Genomic DNA, 17,292 nt, shown 5'->3' with positions numbered 1-17,292 from the left:
TTTCAACTTATGTTGAATTTCAACTTATGTCAATTCCTAGAACCTCCTTTTCCCAGTACTTCCAGTGCAGCTTAGACTTTTTCCTATAATACCTGTGGTTCTTGGTCAGATGGTATCAGTTGAAATTATTTATTATTGAGATCAGTTGAAATTATTTATTATTGAACCATTCTTTTTTTCGACAGTGACTGGATTCCTTTTATCTTCTTCCAGTGTTCCCTGTGTCATTAAGCATTTTGCCCGTCGAATCTTTCAATATTTCAAGTCAAGTCTTGGATTTTTTCTTTAATTCTTCCAGCTTGAGAAATGCTGAGCATGTTCTTCCCTTTCAGTTTTCTAATTCCAGGTAAATAGGAATGTTAGCTACGGCCATACTGAGATCATCAATAGAGAGAAAATGGGAATGTTGCCTTTGGACAAGCCAATTTAAAACAGTTGTTTTTATTTTTAAAATGTGGTCTACATGGTTTTGACTCATAGAAACCTTGAATAGGTTATCCAAGGCTTTTATATCTTCGAAAAGGAGCAGAAAGCCTCATCTTTCTCCCACAGAACAGCTGGTATGTTCAAACCACCGACCTTGTGGATTGAAGTCTAGTGCTTATCCTACGGAGTCATTGTACTCCATAACTATTGTTCTAGGCACTGGGAAAAGGTCAGGAAAAACAAAAACAAAAACAAAAACAGTTCCCTGCCTTCCTGAAGTGTATATTCCAGAGAAATTTAAATCGTATCCCCTAATCCTACCATATGGAAGTAAGTTTTACAAAAGCCTTTAGGAGAAATCCATCTATGATTAATCCTTAGACACTAATTTGTTTTTGTTAAGTGCTGTTGAGTTGGTTCTAACTGTGTATAGGGTTTCTGAGGAACAAATGGTGTGTTTGAACTACTGACCCTTCTGTTAGTAGTCCAGTGCTTATCCTGTAATGCTATGCCACATTTCATTTCCCAGAGAATCCTGCAATATTTCAAGTTGAGGTTTGGAATTTTCTTCTTTTCTTTCAGGGCTAGAAATGAGGAGAAAACCCTTTTGGTTTTCTGACTTCATGTCTTTGTACATTTCATTATAATACTATAATTTATCTTCTTCAGCTGCTTTTCTGAAATTTTCTATTCAATCCTTTTACTTCACCCTTTCTTCCAGTTGCTTTTGCATTTCTACATTTACAAGCAAGTTTCATAGTGTCTTTTGACATCCACTTTGGTCTTTTCTTTCTTTCCTGTCTTTTTAATGACCATTTACTTTCTTCCTGTGTGATATTCTCAATGTCATCCCACACCTCTTCTGATCTTTGGTCTTTAGTGTCTAATGTACCAAATCTGCTTTTGAGTTGATTTCTAAATTCAGGTGGCACATAGTCAAGGTCATATTTTGGCTCTTTTGGACTTGTTTAAACTTTCTTCAGCTTCAGTCTAAACTTGCCTATGGATAATTGATGTGTCCCACAGTTGGTCCCTGGCCTTATTTTGGCTGATGATATGAGCTGCTTCAATAAATAATAATAAAATGTTCAATTTGCTCAATTTGCTTGTCAAATTTTATTAGTTGTGAATACCTCTGTGGGTATACATATACCTAATGTCTTCCATAGTACAAAACATCCTCAGAAGCTGTACTAGAAATGTAATTATTGTGTGGTTTATTTTTATGTTAATTATCTGATATAATTAGTTCAGTGTCTACAGGGGAATTCAGTAGCATCACTTTTCCATTGTTTCTGAGTTTGTTGCTGTTGTTGTTGTTAATGCCGTTGAGTCAGTTCCAACTCATGGCGACCTTGTACAGGTTTTCCCAGGAGCTGTGGGTGACTTTGAACCACTGACCTTGCAGTTCAAACTGGCCTTGCAGTTCAGTCCTCATCCTATAGTGACATCAGACCCAACATTCACAGTATTATTCTTTGTGAAACCATGACAGTAATATATTAACTTAAAAATTTTTATCTTTAAAATCTGAGATTAGCAAACAGTGATCCTTGGAATACAGCCATACTCATTCATTTAGATGATTTTGTAGGTTATCTGCTCCTTAGAATGCTGGCAGCACTGTACAGTAAGCACTAAATTCCTAACTACAATGTTGACAGTTCAAATTCACCAGCCATATTATAGAAGAACATTGAGACTTTCTGTTCCAATAAAGATTTACAGCCACACAAACTGTATACAGAGACACTAAGAGTCGGAACTGACTTGATGCTACCTAACATGACAACTAATCCAATTGCTCTTCTTTTTCCAATAAGAAAACATTTATTGGAAATGTTTTCCACCATTTAAAACATTAACTCAAAGTTGAAAAGCAAGTTAGTGACAAAAGGTGACTTAGAATAAAGGACTTAGCTCCTTCAGTACAGTTTTCTATTTATACAATATGGTGCTGCAGGTTAATGTGCTGGACTACAAGGTTAGTTTTAAATGCAAGGTCGCTATGAGTGGAACAGACTCAACGACACTTAACATTTGAAAGCAAGGCCATTCTTTCAATCCACTCAAAATGGCATCTATAATATAACTCTCCTAAGGAGCTCTGGTAGCGTAGTGGTTACGAATCGGGCTGCGAACCTTAAGGTCAGCGGTTTGAAACTACCAGCCGCTCCGCGGGAGAAAGATGAGGCTTTCTACTCCCGTAAGGATTTACACCCTCGGAAACCCTGTACAGGGTCGCTATGGGTTGGAACCGACTCGACGGCACTTAACAACAACAACAAAGAAAGTTGTTAATTTCCAACAGCAAATGCAATTTTGTAATTTAATAAAAATGTATTTTAAATTGATTTTGTCAGATAATAAGACAAAGTAGTGAAACACTGAATTATGTTCTTTAGTTTTAAAGCAATCTACTTCCAAATGTAGTATCAATACCAGTTCCAGTAGCCATTCAACTGACTCCAATTTATGTTAACCCTGACTCATAATGGGCTCCTGTCGGTCAGAGTAAAACTGTCATCTGTGAGGTCTTCAATGGCAGAATTTTCAGAACTTGATACTCACACCTTTCTGCAAAAGTGTCTCTGGATGGATTCAAATATTAAATCTTTTGAATATCAGCCAAGAGTGTTAACTGTTTGCATGACCCAGGGTCTCCCCTCCCCACAAAAATGTGTGCAGTACAAGTATACATGTGTATTTCTTACAGCAAAGGCTAGTGGGGAATGTTTCTTTTTATGTGTAAACTCTTCCTTGACTTTTTATAATGTTAGTTTCATATAATATTTGTCCTTTTGTGATTGATCGATATCACTCAGCACAATGTCCTCCAGGTTCATCCATAGTATGAGATGCTTTGGAGATTCATTGTTATTCTTCAATATTGCATAATATTCCACTGTCTGTACTATCATAGTTTGTTTATCCATTTCTCCACTGATGAGCACTAAGAGTATTTCCTTTTTTATTTATTTATTTTTTATTGCAAATAGTGCTGCAATGAACAGGGGTGTTCCAATATCTATTGGTGTCATGCTTCTTACATCTTTAGGATATATAGCACTGGTATTGCTGGATAATACATGATCTCTATTCCTAATTTTTTAAAGGAAGCATTATACCATCTTCCAAAGTGATTGCACAATCTTCCAACCCCACCAGAAGTATAAGATAGCTGTCTTCCAAATTTCTTGGCATAGGTAAGTGAGTGTCTCCTGTGCCGCCTCACTTTCTTGAAAGATTTCAATTTTTATTCTATCAATTCCTGTTGCCTTGTTCTTTGCCAAGTCCTTCAATGCACCTTGGACTTCCTCCCTCGGTATCATTGAATCTTGATCATACACTACCTCTTAAAATGATTGAACATCAACCATTTTCTTTTGGTACAGTGACTTTGTGTATTCCTTACATCATCTCTTGATGCTTTCTGAATCATTCAATAATTTGCCCAGAGAATCTTTCAATAATGAAAGTCGAGGCTTGAATTTTTTCTTCAGTTCCCTCAGCTTGAAAAATGTTGAACGTGTTCTTCCTTTTTGGTTTTCGGACTCCAGATCTTTGGACATTTTGTTGTAATATTTGGCTTTATCTTCTCAATAATTTTCTGTTTAGCTCTTGGACCTCCTTATTTCTTCCATTTGCTTCAGCATCTCTATACTGGAGAGCCAGTTTCAGTGTCTCTTCTGATATCCATTTTGACCTCTCCCTTCTTTGTTGTCTTCTTAATGACTTTTTGCTTTCTTCATGTATGATGTTCTTGATGTCATCCCACAACTCTTCTGGTCTTCAGTCTTTAGTGTTTAATGTATCAAATCTCCTCTTTAGATGATCTCTAAATTCAGGTACTATATATTCAAGGTCATATTTTGGCTCTTGTGGACTTGTTTTCATTTTCATCAGTTTCAGTTTGAACTTGCAAATGAGTAATTGATGGTCTGTTACACAATCTGCCCCTGGCCTTGTTTTGACTGATGATATGGAGCTTTTCCATCATCTCTTTCCGTAGATGTAGTCAATTTGATTTCTGTGTATACCATCGGATGAGGTCCATGTGTACAGTTATCGCTTCTAAATGAGGTATTTGAAATGAACAAATCATTAATTTTTCAGATTCTATCATGCGATCTCCAGCATCATTTCTATCACCAAGGCCATATTTTCTCTCTCATTTCACGCTACTGTAGGATAAGCACTGGACTGCTAACCGCAAGGTTAGTGGTTCAAACCTGCCTTCCTCTCTTTGGAAACCCTATGCACAGGGTCACTATGAATCCGAACTGAGTTGAAGGTACTTAACAACAACTTCCACAAACATAACATGAAGTAGTCTTAAAAAGGCTATCTGAAAATTTCTACAGAATTACCCCAGAAAATCTCATTCCTAAAAATAAATTATGATTATTTTGTTTGGTGGTTGTGTGTCATCAAGTAAGTTCTGATTCATAGTCTCATTTTTCTCCAGTAGTGACTGGTAGATTCAAACTGCTGATCTTGGATTAGAAGAAGCCTAGTTTGCAATTCACTATGCTACCAGAACATCTTTTGCTTGGGCAACTTTTTCATCATTCTGACTTCTAGTTATCTTCTCCATTTTGTGCATTTTTAGTTCTGTTTGATAAACAGACTATTGGTGTTGTTTTTCTTAAGTGCCATTGAGTTGGTTCTGACTCATAACGACCCAGTATAGGACTTCCAAGGAAAGGCTGGTGAGTTTGAACCACTGAACTTGTGGTTCATATTGACCTTGTGGTCCAGTGTTTTATTTTAAAGTGCCAATTAGGGCTGTTAACTTTGTCCCTACTTTTCCTTTTACTATCTTTATGGTTTGAGGTTTTGCATTTAGGTCTTTTTATTGGGCATCTTTTTCATAATCCTGTCTTCTAGAGAAACATTAAAACAGATCTGAAGCAAAGAAAAACTTCCTGAATTCTAAAACACACCAAACTTAACCTTTCATTTTCTGTTAAAAAAATATTTTTATATATGACCTGAAGGCAAAATCCTACTGTATGCTATATTTTGCCTTAGGAGATAATTAAAAATGCAATTTTAAGAGACCTTTAACTAAAAAATAAAAACTGCAAAGAATCATCACTCTTGGAAGGAAAAATATGTACTTGCATGGTTGAAATTATCACAAAAATGTAACCAAAGTCTTTAGATACCATTAGAAAATGGATACATCTGTATTTTATAAAGTTAACATATATACTTCAAGATACATTATGAATACTTTATAGTGATAGATAGAGTAGGGAGGAATAGTTCATTAATCAAGGATATTTTATTGTCTAAATGCCTCCAGGACTGGCTGCATAACATAGCAGGTACATATGATATGTTCCAAGCTGTTTCAACAGTAATAGAATACTTCTACTACTGAGCTCGGAGTCCTGGTGTGGCGCTGTGGGTTAATGTGCCAGACTGCAAAGCCATTTGAACTACAAGTTTGGCGGTTCAAGCTTACCAGTCGCCATTTGGAAACCCTATATAGGGTCACTATGGGTCGAAACTGACTCGATGGCACTTAACAACAACAACAACTGCTGAGTTCATCAGTGCATAATATTAAAAACAATACTGAGAATCAAAATGATCTATAGACTGTCTTCTCATTCCAATAGAGGTTATTTTTTTTCCTTCTTTTTACTGTTACATTAAGAAAATATTTTATGAGCAAAAGGACCTACAATCTAAGTGACTTACCTCTATTCAATCTTAATGTCATTGTAGTAAATGTATCGAATGTGATCGATGATTTTGCAATAAAAAGATTAGTTAGTTATTAGATTGATAGTCTACTTTCTTCCCATTATGCCCAGAGTCTCATTTTATTTAAAATCTTATGGTGGAGACTGACTGTTAACTTTATTTTTTAAGAAAAAAAAGAGTGCTAAAAAAAAAAAAAATCTGTGGATTTATCTAGCAATAATATGAAATATTACTGCCAGAATGATAGCATGGAAATGCAGCCTTTCATATGTATTAAATCTTTCTTCAGATTGTGATTTCTATTACTGTATTTTCAGGGTTAATGCAGTCTTCATTATAAATCAGCCATTTTTCTCATAGTGGACAAACAGGTATAACTTTCAGCTTACTTATGAAAGTTGCTGGAGAAATGCAAGTCTCCAAAACAGTATTGGGATGTGAAGGGAGACAAATTCAATGTTCTTACAGCTGTATAATTTCTTAGCCTTCCCACCTTGTGTTACTCTGCATTCTACACAGAAAGACAAGCAGACACTTACTCTCTTATCTATAGCATGACTTACTAAAAAGTAGTTAGCCTTCTTTGGTTTGACACCTACACTTAAGAGATAAAAACCCTCTGTAACCTGAGATGGCATGGTTAATGCTTTTTTTTTTTTTTTCTAAAATCATTGCGTTTTCTGTTATCTTCCTTCCTATTTCCAACTGTGGAATAGAGATACAACTTAAAAGGACAAAGGATATAGAAGGTACCCAAACTAAATCTGAAAGAAGAAACCAACTTGGTGCTGTTGGTGTTTATGGTTCATTCCTGGAGCTTTGTATTTTATAAATTCCTCAGTGCAGAATGATGCTTTTCCTTCAATGCCATTGGTTCTTGGTCATATACCACCTCTTAAAATGGTTTAATATTGACCAATTCTTTTTAATACAGTAATTTTGTGAATTTCTCTCATCTTTAGATGATTTATAAGTCATGTGATTTTTTTTGTCCATTGTTGCTATTGTGGTTGGTTCCAACTCACAGGGATGTTATGCAAAATAGAACAATATACTGTCTGGTTCTATGCTATCCTCACAAATGATATGTGTGAGCCCACTGCTGCTGCTACTGTGTCAATCCATATCAATGGGGATCTTCCTTTTTTTTTGCTGACCCTCCACTTTCCAAAGCATAATGTCCTTCAGGGACTGGTTCCTCCTGATAATAAGTCCAAAGTTCAAGAAATGAAGTCTCTCAATCCTCACTTCTATGGAGCATTCTAGTTGTAGTTCTTCCAAGACAGATGTGTTCTTTTGGCAGTCCAAGATACTTTCACTATTCTTCACCAACACCACAAGACAAATGCATGGATTCATCTTCAGTTTCATTATTCATTGTTCAACTTTCACATGTATATGAGGCTATTTAAAATACCAACGCTTGAGTCAGACACATCTTGGTCCTCAAACTGACAATTTTGTTCTTTAATATTTTTAAGAGGTCTTTTACAAGAATTTTGCCTAGTGTGATTTATTGACTGCTGCTTCCATGAGTGAGTGTTGATTGCTGATCAGAGCAAAATGAATTCTGGTAACTTCAATAATTTCTCTGTTTACCATGAATAGTTGTGGGGATATCTATATATCTATCTATATATATATATATATTTAGGTGTAATCCATATTGAAGGTTGTAGTCTTTGATCTTTATCAGTATTTCAAATTCTCTACATTTCCAGAAAACAAGGTTATATCATCTGCATAGCACAGGTTGTTAATGAATCTACCTCCAATTCTGATGCCACCTTCTGATTTACATAATCCAGTTTCTCAGATTATTTGCTCAGCATACAGACAAAAAAAACTGGTGAAAAGATACAACTGTGGTACACACCATTTCTGATTTTAAACCATTCAACATCAACAACTGATGGTCTGTTCCACCTGGCCTTGTTTTGGACAATTATATTGACCTCCTCCATTGCCTCCCCTACAGTTGTAGTCAATTTGATTCCCATGTATTCCATCTAGTGAGGTCACCCTGTTCTATTCGAAATGTTTCTTGGTCTATGAACAGGTTCCACAATGAAGTGTTCTGGAATTTCCATTTCACAATGTTATTATCCATACAATCCAATGCTTTTGCATAGTTAATAAAGCACACATAAGGCTTGTTCTGCTATTTTCTGCTTTCAGCCCAGATCCATATGACATCAGAAATGATATCCTCTTCTGAATTGATGGGGAGTTGAATTTCTAGCAACTCCCCATCAACTTCCTGCTGCAACCATTTAAAAATTATCTTCAGCAACACTTTACTTGCAATTTATGTTAGTGATATTGTTTGATTACTTCTGCATTCTGTTTGGTTACCTTTCTTTGGAATGTACACAAATATGGATCTCTTCCGGTTGGTTAGCCAGGAGGCTATCTTCCAAATTTCTTTTCATAGATGAGTGAATGCCTCTAATGTTGCATCAATTTGTTGAAAGATTTCTATTTATATCCTATCAATCCCTGGAGCCTTAGTTTTCCCAATACCTTTAGTGCAGTGTGGACTTCTTCCTTCAGTACCTTTGGTTGTTGATTATATGCTTCCTCTTGAAATGATTGAACATCAATAAATTCTTTTTGTATTGCTTACATCATCTTTTGATGCTTCCTGCATCATTTTATATTTTGTTCATAGAATCTTTCAAAATTACAAAAGCAAACATTTTCTTAAGTTTTCAGCTTGAGAAATCCTAAGCAAGTTATTCCCTTTTGGTTTTCTAATTCAGGTCTTTGAATATTTCATTGTAATACTGGACTTGGTTTTCTTGAGCTGCCCTATGACATTTTCTGTTCAGCTCATTTAGTTTATCATTTTTTCCAGCCACTTGAGATTCTCTACAATAAAGAGCAAATTTCAGAGTCTCTTTAAACATCCATTTTGGGCTTTTCTTTTTTTTTCCTTTAAAATGACTATTTGCTTTCTTTATATATGAGGTTTCTTATGTTATTGCACAACTTTTTCGGTCTTCTGTTATAAATATGTAACACTTCAAATCTATTCTTGATATGGTCTCTAAATTTAGGTGGGATATACTCAAGTTTGTATTTTGGAACTTGTGGAGTTGTTTTGATTTTTTTCACCTTCAGCCTGAACTTGCATAATAGCAATTGATAGTCTGTTCCACCTGGCCTTGTTTTGGCCAATCATATTGATCTTCTCCATTGTCTCTTCTACAGATGTAGTCAATTTGATTCCTGTGTATTCTCTCTAGTGAGGTTCATGTGCATACTCATCATTTATGTTGCTGACATAAGGTATTAGGAGTGAATGTGGGAAAAAGAAAAAAAATTATGATCGATCTCTTTTTCTTTAAACTACTTCCTGGAGTAAGGAATTTATAATCTCTCTCTTTTTCTTTAAACCACTTCCTGGAGTAAAGACTTTATGATCACTCTCTTTTTCTTTCCTAAAGTAAGAATGCACGCCACAAAAGTTTGAACTAGCCAACTGGGTAAGGGAAAAAAGACTGTGCGGTCAAAACCCTAGCCAACAGGGTGAGACACAGCCTTGAGACTCACATCAGGTATTATAAACCCGAGTGGACTGCCCACTCGGTGTGCTCGCTGGCCTGTTCCTGTATGTACGGCTATGCGCACGCACCTTCTTGCAGGCGTGAATTTTGCTTTGCCAAGGTAATTTAGTCTCACCGAGTGTCTTTTACGTGACATCAGGATTCATTTCTAACATTGAATTAATCATTGATTTTGTAAAATTTATCATGTGACTTTTGACATCAGTTCTATTAACAAGGTCATATTTTCCATCTACTGGTCCTTCTTTTTTGATCCCAGCTTTCACATTTCAGTTGGGTATTGTTCTATTACTGAGAGCATTTTACTTCAGAATAGATCTTGAAATGTTCTTTCTAAAGAAAACTGAGTCATCATTGCTCTTCAATTAGACATTTCTGCAGAGTAGATCATATAGTTGTCCAATTCAAAATTACCAATACCAGCCCATTTCAGCTTTCTAATGCCTAGGATATCAGGTTTCAAGTGTTCCATTTCATTTTTTACAACTTCAAATTTTCCTTGATTCATAGTGTTTTTTACTATATTCCACCTTATGATTACTAAAGGATGCTTTCAAAAATTTCTACTTATTTTGAGGCATGCACACCAGCAAATGAAGGTCCCACATGGTTTAACTCCATCTTTATTATTAAAGTGAACTCTACATTGCTTAGGCAGTTCTTTCCCAATCACATTTTGAGTGTCTTCTAACCTGAGAGTCTTCTCTTCTGACCTTGTATTCCATTGCTATTCTTAACGTTTTCACTGGCTATATTTTTCAGAAGTAGACCACTAGGTGCTTCTTCCAATCTGTCTTAATCGAGAAACGCCACTGAAACCTATTCACCATGAGTGACTCTGTTAGCTTTCAAAGTGCTTGTGACCTAGCCTTCAGCATCTCAACAACATGCAAGCCACAACAGTATAACAAATTGACAGACAAGTTGTAGTAACATATAATAAAGACACCAAAATATTCATTTACAAGTATAAATTCAGTTGAGATAATTCTCCATAAAATGATTGAACGTCGTGTCAAAAAAAGTGTACAAAAAAACTGAAAAATTCTAGCTTTTTTGGCATCTTTCTTTTCACATCTAAAACAAAGATTGATAAAAGAAAAATAATAAATACAATGTTTTTTTTTAACTTTTTTGCTAATTTTTATAATGCTATGCTCTTCAGATTTTTTACACTTCAAAACCAACAAGTAAATTTTGATTTAAAAAACATGGCTAGCCTTTCAAATTATACACTTTGTCAAGCGAATAACTTAACATTTCATGCTTGCTAAGCTTTTTTGAGGACTGTCATTTTCTTCATGAAGATTCTTGACTAGTTATAGAGATAGAATTTCATATTTTGTGAGATGTTACATTAAGCTCTCACAAGGTTGCACTATATACAATTAATATCAAACATAAGAGTAACTTCCTAGGACATACTTTACAGAAATTATTTGCACTATTTTAGCACATAAAAGTAAGCTTTTTTGGACAAAGTTTTTCCTGAATTAAACCAAACCTAAAGGTAACCCACTCCTTTCTAATTGCTTCTGACTCATAGGAACAGAGCAGAACTGCCCCAGAGAATTTCTGAGGCTGTGAATTTTATGACCATGTCTTCCTCCTGCAGAGTGCATGATAGGTTCAAACTGAATATATTTAAACCATGCATTTGACTAAAACTGAAATGATATGGGAGATACATTTCCCTAAACTGTGAGCAAAATTTGGTACCAAATATATTTCTCTCAAACTATGAACAGTATTAAATAAGTAAAAGTGAATTAAATGAAAAGATCAAGGGATTTTAATACATAATTCAAAAATATGTTACTGGTGATTTCCAGATCAACACCTGAGATATAGATATACAGATATTATGGATCATAACTGCTTTTTTAGACTTTTTATTCCATAACCTGTTTATGGTTAAGCTTTTCCAAGTCTATTGAGTGATTTAAAATTGGAAACAAATAATTTTCGAGTCAGATAAATAGTTCCTTTTCATTTATGTGTGCTTTGAGAAAGAGAAAATACAAATCTTTTGTGTGTCTCAGTTAAGTTACCAATTTTCCTTATAGCCTGTTGTTGATTGAATAGAAGCAAATTACTAAAAGTACTTTTTTAAAAATCACTGAAATAAATACATCCAATGTTCCCTTATCGTTTGCATCTTTTGTGTGTATGTGTATGTTTTGTTTTTTTATTCTTATCAAGTTTCCCTTCAAAAAGGATGCAGTTCACTAATATGAATAGTCTTATAGCTGTTCCAATAGTCTTATAACCGCAAACACAAGCTTTATAATAGAAACAGACTATGAGCTGAAGAAAGAGATACAATGTAATAATGTCATTGTAACTGAATAACTGATTCTCTCTGATCTTGGTCCATTTAATGTCATGGAACATGATATCTTCCTTTTATGGACATATGAGTTAAGTACATTGAAAAGCCACTTTGATGACAGGAATTCCCGATGCTGTTATTTTTGTCACCATTATTATCATTTTTCTATAGACTCCAATTGAACAGGACCTTGTACTAAAATGAAAAAGAAATGGACCAATCTTCAGAAACATATTTGGCAAGGTTGAAATGAAAAATGAAAAGTAATAGGTAGACGCTGGGAATTCCATAGTCCAACTGTAGTTCCAATTTTCTATTAGGATCTTTTTAGTTCATCTTTTTTAAATAAGAAATTCCCAAAAATACATAAAATGTCAATTTCAAAGGAAATGATTTAAATTTTCATTGAATTATCTGGTTTTTATGTAGACTAACTTTCATAATAGGTAATTCACAATGCCAGGAGATGTTGAAATGGGTCATTTTCATTCTGCTGTTTCCTAGCTGGAGTTTCCCTGTGGATAAGAGGGTTAGATAAATAATTCACAGATATAATTTAGCTCTAATTCCATAAGGTTATGTTGCTACTGTAATTTAAATGAAATTTAGATTCTTTGTAGTGCCTTGTAAAAATGCTAGAGCAAATGAGTTGAAAGGGACAATTCATGGGAGTCAATAAAAAGGGTACCATATTTTTACACAAATAACATACACTGTACACAGATTTTACCATCTGTCTCCGCAAGGTATTTTAATTTTTCTAACTGTTTTTACTGGAATATTTATGGAAACACCTTGTGGGGAGGACACAGTAAGCAAAAAACACAAAAGAAACATAATGTAAGGGTCATTTGTGTAAAATTATGGTATACAGGAAGACTGAAAGACATAAAGCAGGTCGATTCAGACTGTGAGACAATGTAAAAACCTGAATAGCATGTTGATAATTTGGGGTTGAAATTGGAAACCAGATCTATAAAGCAATAAAGCCAATGTCGGGGGGTTGGGGATTTCACACTACACAAAGAGTAAACAGCTAAGAAAACATTTATTTGCTGTTGACAAATATGGCCTTCTCATATAAATAGAAGTGCAAGCTTCTAAAAGGGGCTTCTTCAAATCCCATAGAAAACCATGTTAGCACAAAGATATGTATTTAAGACATGCAAAAATCACAAATTTACTTAAGGGCCTCTCTAGAAGTAGGCAGATATTGAGGCTAGAAAAAGACAACTTAAAGAAATGCCAGGAAGTATCCATATCTACTAAGTGGAAAACCATAGGCAAGATAATAGTGCTCTGGTATCAATAATGACCGTCTCTTTCTAAGACTGATATAACAGTCTCCAACCTGGCACTGACACACTCATCTGTCTAAAACATAAATTAGCCTATAGTTCACCTCTGCTTACAACAACTCATCAGTTTCCCCTTGTCTTTAGGGATAAAAGACAACTTATGTGCATGGCTTACAAGGCTTTGTTTACAGCTTCAATCTCATTTTACGCTATTCTTCTCTTCATTTAATAGGTTTCATCCATATAGTCCTTCAGTGAGCTCATAAAATGCTCCAACTTCATTTAGCCAACAGGATTTAGCATATAGGTTCTTTCTGTCTGGAATGCTTTTTCTACTGCTCTATATGTCAGACTCTTTCCATACTCTTTATTGTTATCAGGGCCCTCAAGTTGGTACCAACACATAGTGATTTAATGCCCAACAGAATGAAATACTGCCCAGTCTTCACAATTGTTATTACGCTTGAGCTCATTGCTGCTACAATTGTGCCAATCCATCTCATTGGAGCACTTCCTCTTCTTTTTTCACCCTCCACTTAACCAAGCATTATGTCTTTCTCCAGGAACTAGTCCCTGCTGATAATGTGTACAAAGTATGAGAGACAATGTGCGGCCATCCTGGCTTCTAAGGAACATCTGACTCTACTTCTTGCAACCCAGATTTGTTTGTTCTTCTGGAGATCTCTGGTACTTTTAATTTTCAACACCATAACTCAAATGCATTAATTCTTCTATGGTCTTCCTTATTCACTGTCCAACTTTCACATTCATATGAGGCTATTGAAAATACCATGGTTTTGATCAAGCGCACCTTACTTCTCAAATTGACATCTTTGCTCTTGAACACTTTCAGGAGGTCTTGTGTCACAGATGAGACTAATGCAATTCCTTGTTTGATTACTTGACTGCTGCTTTCATAAGTGTTTATGGTTCATTCAAGCAAAAGGAAGTTTTGGACAACTTCAATCTTTTATTCAATTATCTTGATGTCATTTATTGGTCCAGTGATGAGGATTTTTGTTGTCTTTACATTGAGGTGCAACCTATATCGAAGTCTGTGGTATTTATCTTCATCAGTAAGCACTTTCAGTCCTCTTCGCTTTCAGCAAGCAAGGTTGTATCATCTGCATATTGCAGGTTGTTAATGAATTTTTCTTCAATCCTGATGCCACATTCTTCTTCATATAATACAGATTCTCTGATTATTTGCTCAGCATACAGATTGAATAATGATGGTGAAAGAATACAATTCTGGTGCACACATTTCCTAATTTTAAATCATTTGGTGTTCCCCTGTTCAGTTGGAATGACTGCCTCTTGGTCTATGTACAAGCTTCTCATGAGCACAATTAAGTGTTCCAGAACACTCATTCTCCACAATATTGTCCATAGCTTGTCATGATCTACACAGTTGAAAGCCTTGTGTAGCCAATGAGGCACAGGTAAGCATCTTTCTGGGGTTTTCTGCTTTCAGCGAAGGATCCATCTGACGTCAGCAATGATATCCCTCATTCTATGTTCTTGTTTGAATCTGGCAATTCCCTGTCAATGTTTTGTTGCAGCCACTTAAAAATTATTTTTTAGCAATATTACTAATATTGTTTGGTCATTTCCACATTCTGTTAGGTCACCTCTTTGGAATGGGCACAAATATGGATCTATTCCAGTCAGTTGTCCAGATAGCTGTCTTCCAAATTTATTTGCATAGATGAGTGAATACCTCCAGTGCTACATCAGTTTGTTGAAAGATTTCAATCTGTAGTACATCCATTCCCAGAGCCTTGTTCTTTGCCAATGCCTTCAGTATACCTTGGACTTCTTTCTTCAGTGTCATTGGCACTTGATCATATGCTACATCTAGAAATGGTCTCATAGCTAGACCTGAATTAAATCTCATGTTGACGTGCACAGTTTCTAGCTGGATCTATGACTTTTACTTTAAAATAACCACCTCAATGACAGCATATGAAAGAAAGACAGATTGTCTGCTTTTGTAAAGATTTGTAGCTCAAGAAATACTAAGGAACAGTTGTTCTTTATGCTATGTTGTTGTTTTTAAGTGCCAATGACTTGTCTCTGACTCACAGTGACCGTGACAGAGTTTCTGAGGAGCAGTTGGTGGGTTTGAACTGCCAACCTTCAAGTTTGCAGTTCAGTGTAGATCCTATAGCCCCACACCAGTATTCTGTCCTATAGGGTCACTGTAAATCAGAATGGAATTGATAGCAGTGGGTGGGAGGGAATGATAGTAAAAAGATTTTCTATGGTTTTACCTCATAATGTTTAAAGTCAGCAAGTTTGACTGGACTCAGCTTGCTAATTTGTATCTCAGCTGGTCTTTTATGTATCTGCAGTCTACTTTGAATCACTGAGAGTCAGTTTTCTTTACAGTGATTTCAGTTAATAAGACTTACTTTTCACATTTCATAAGGCTAAACCAACTTGCTTACATGATGAACAGGCAGAAGTCTGTAGGAGAAAAAGGGAGAGACAGAGAATATGCAAAGCTTCTTATGACCCACAGTCAGAACAGGCATGATGTTACTTTTACTGCACTGGATTGGTCAAAGCAAGTCACAAGGACAGCCCAGATTTAAGGTGAGAGGAAACTGACTGCAGCTTCCACTGATAGGAGCTGCAGTTGCTTTATAAAGAATGGGAGGTGGGGTGGGAGTGGACAATTTTGTTCACTTTTGCAGATTTTTACACTATTATTTGGAGTCCTGTAGAATAAGCACTGAACTTATAACCTCAAGTTAGTTAGTTGGTGGTTGTGTGCCATTGACTTGGTTCTGACTCATAGCAACCTTGCATAGGGTTTCCAAGGCTATGAGTCTTTACAAGATGAAAAAGCCTCAAAGTAGATGGCTCAAATTCACCAAGGGATCTTTAGAAACCCTATGCAGGCTTGTTATGAGTCAGAACTGACTCAAGGGCATACAACAACATCACCACTATTATTTATGAGATAAGATTCTATTTATTTTCCTTATACTATATATTAAGAGCATTTTGTCTATTTGGTGTTTCCTTAGTCATTCTTTTTTTGCTCCCTCTGGACTACAAACTTCATGAGAGCAGAGATTTTCTTCTTTCTTTAATCACACAAATGGCCAGGTTCTGGTATAATGCTTGGCAAGTGGTGGTGGTGGTTGTGTGTTTTCAAGTCAGTTCCAACTCATATCAACCCTGAATATGGTTTCCGAGGTTGTAAATCTTTACCATAGCAGAAAGCCTCATCTTTCTCCGGCAGAGCATCTGGTAGATTGAACTCCTGACCTTGCTGTTAGCAGCCCAGATTGTAATTCACTACAGTACAGGGACTCCTGTTTGGCGTTTTGTTGTTGGTTATGAAGTGCCATCAAGATGCTCCCGACTCATAGCGACCCTGTATAAGGTTTCCAAGGAGCTGCTGGTGGGTTTGAACCACTGACCTTTTTGTTTTACAGTGTAGTGCTGGTATGTTGTTGTTGTTAAGTCCCGTCAAGTCGGCTGCAACTCGTAGCTAGGCCCTGTATGTGGTTTCCGAGGAGTGGCTGGTGTGTTTAAGCCACGTATCTTCTGGTTCAACCGAGCTTGCTGTCCAGCGCTTTAACCAACGACGCCACACCAGGGCTCCCCAGTACTGATATATTGTTGTTGTTGTTAAGTGTCGTGGAGTTGGTTCCGACCCATAGCGACCCTGAACAGGGTTTCCAAGGCTGTAAATCTTTACGGGAGCAGAAAACCTCATCTTTCTCCCGCGGAACAGCTGATAGTTTCGAACTACTGACCTTAAGAATCGCAGCCCGAATCGTAACCACTACGCTACCAGAGCTCCTTGTTGTTGTTGTAATGTGCCGTGGAGCCGGTTCCAACTCATAGTGACCCTGTACAGGGTTTCTGAGGCTGTAAATCTTTACGGGAGCAGAAAGCCTCATCTTTCTCCCGCGGAACAGCTGGTAGTTTC

The sequence above is a fragment of the Chrysochloris asiatica genome, unplaced genomic scaffold (assembly GCF_000296735.1).
Source record: "Chrysochloris asiatica unplaced genomic scaffold, ChrAsi1.0 scaffold00003, whole genome shotgun sequence".
In the NCBI taxonomy this organism is placed as follows: domain Eukaryota; kingdom Metazoa; phylum Chordata; class Mammalia; order Afrosoricida; family Chrysochloridae; genus Chrysochloris; species Chrysochloris asiatica.
Note: the sequence above shows the minus strand (reverse complement) of the source record.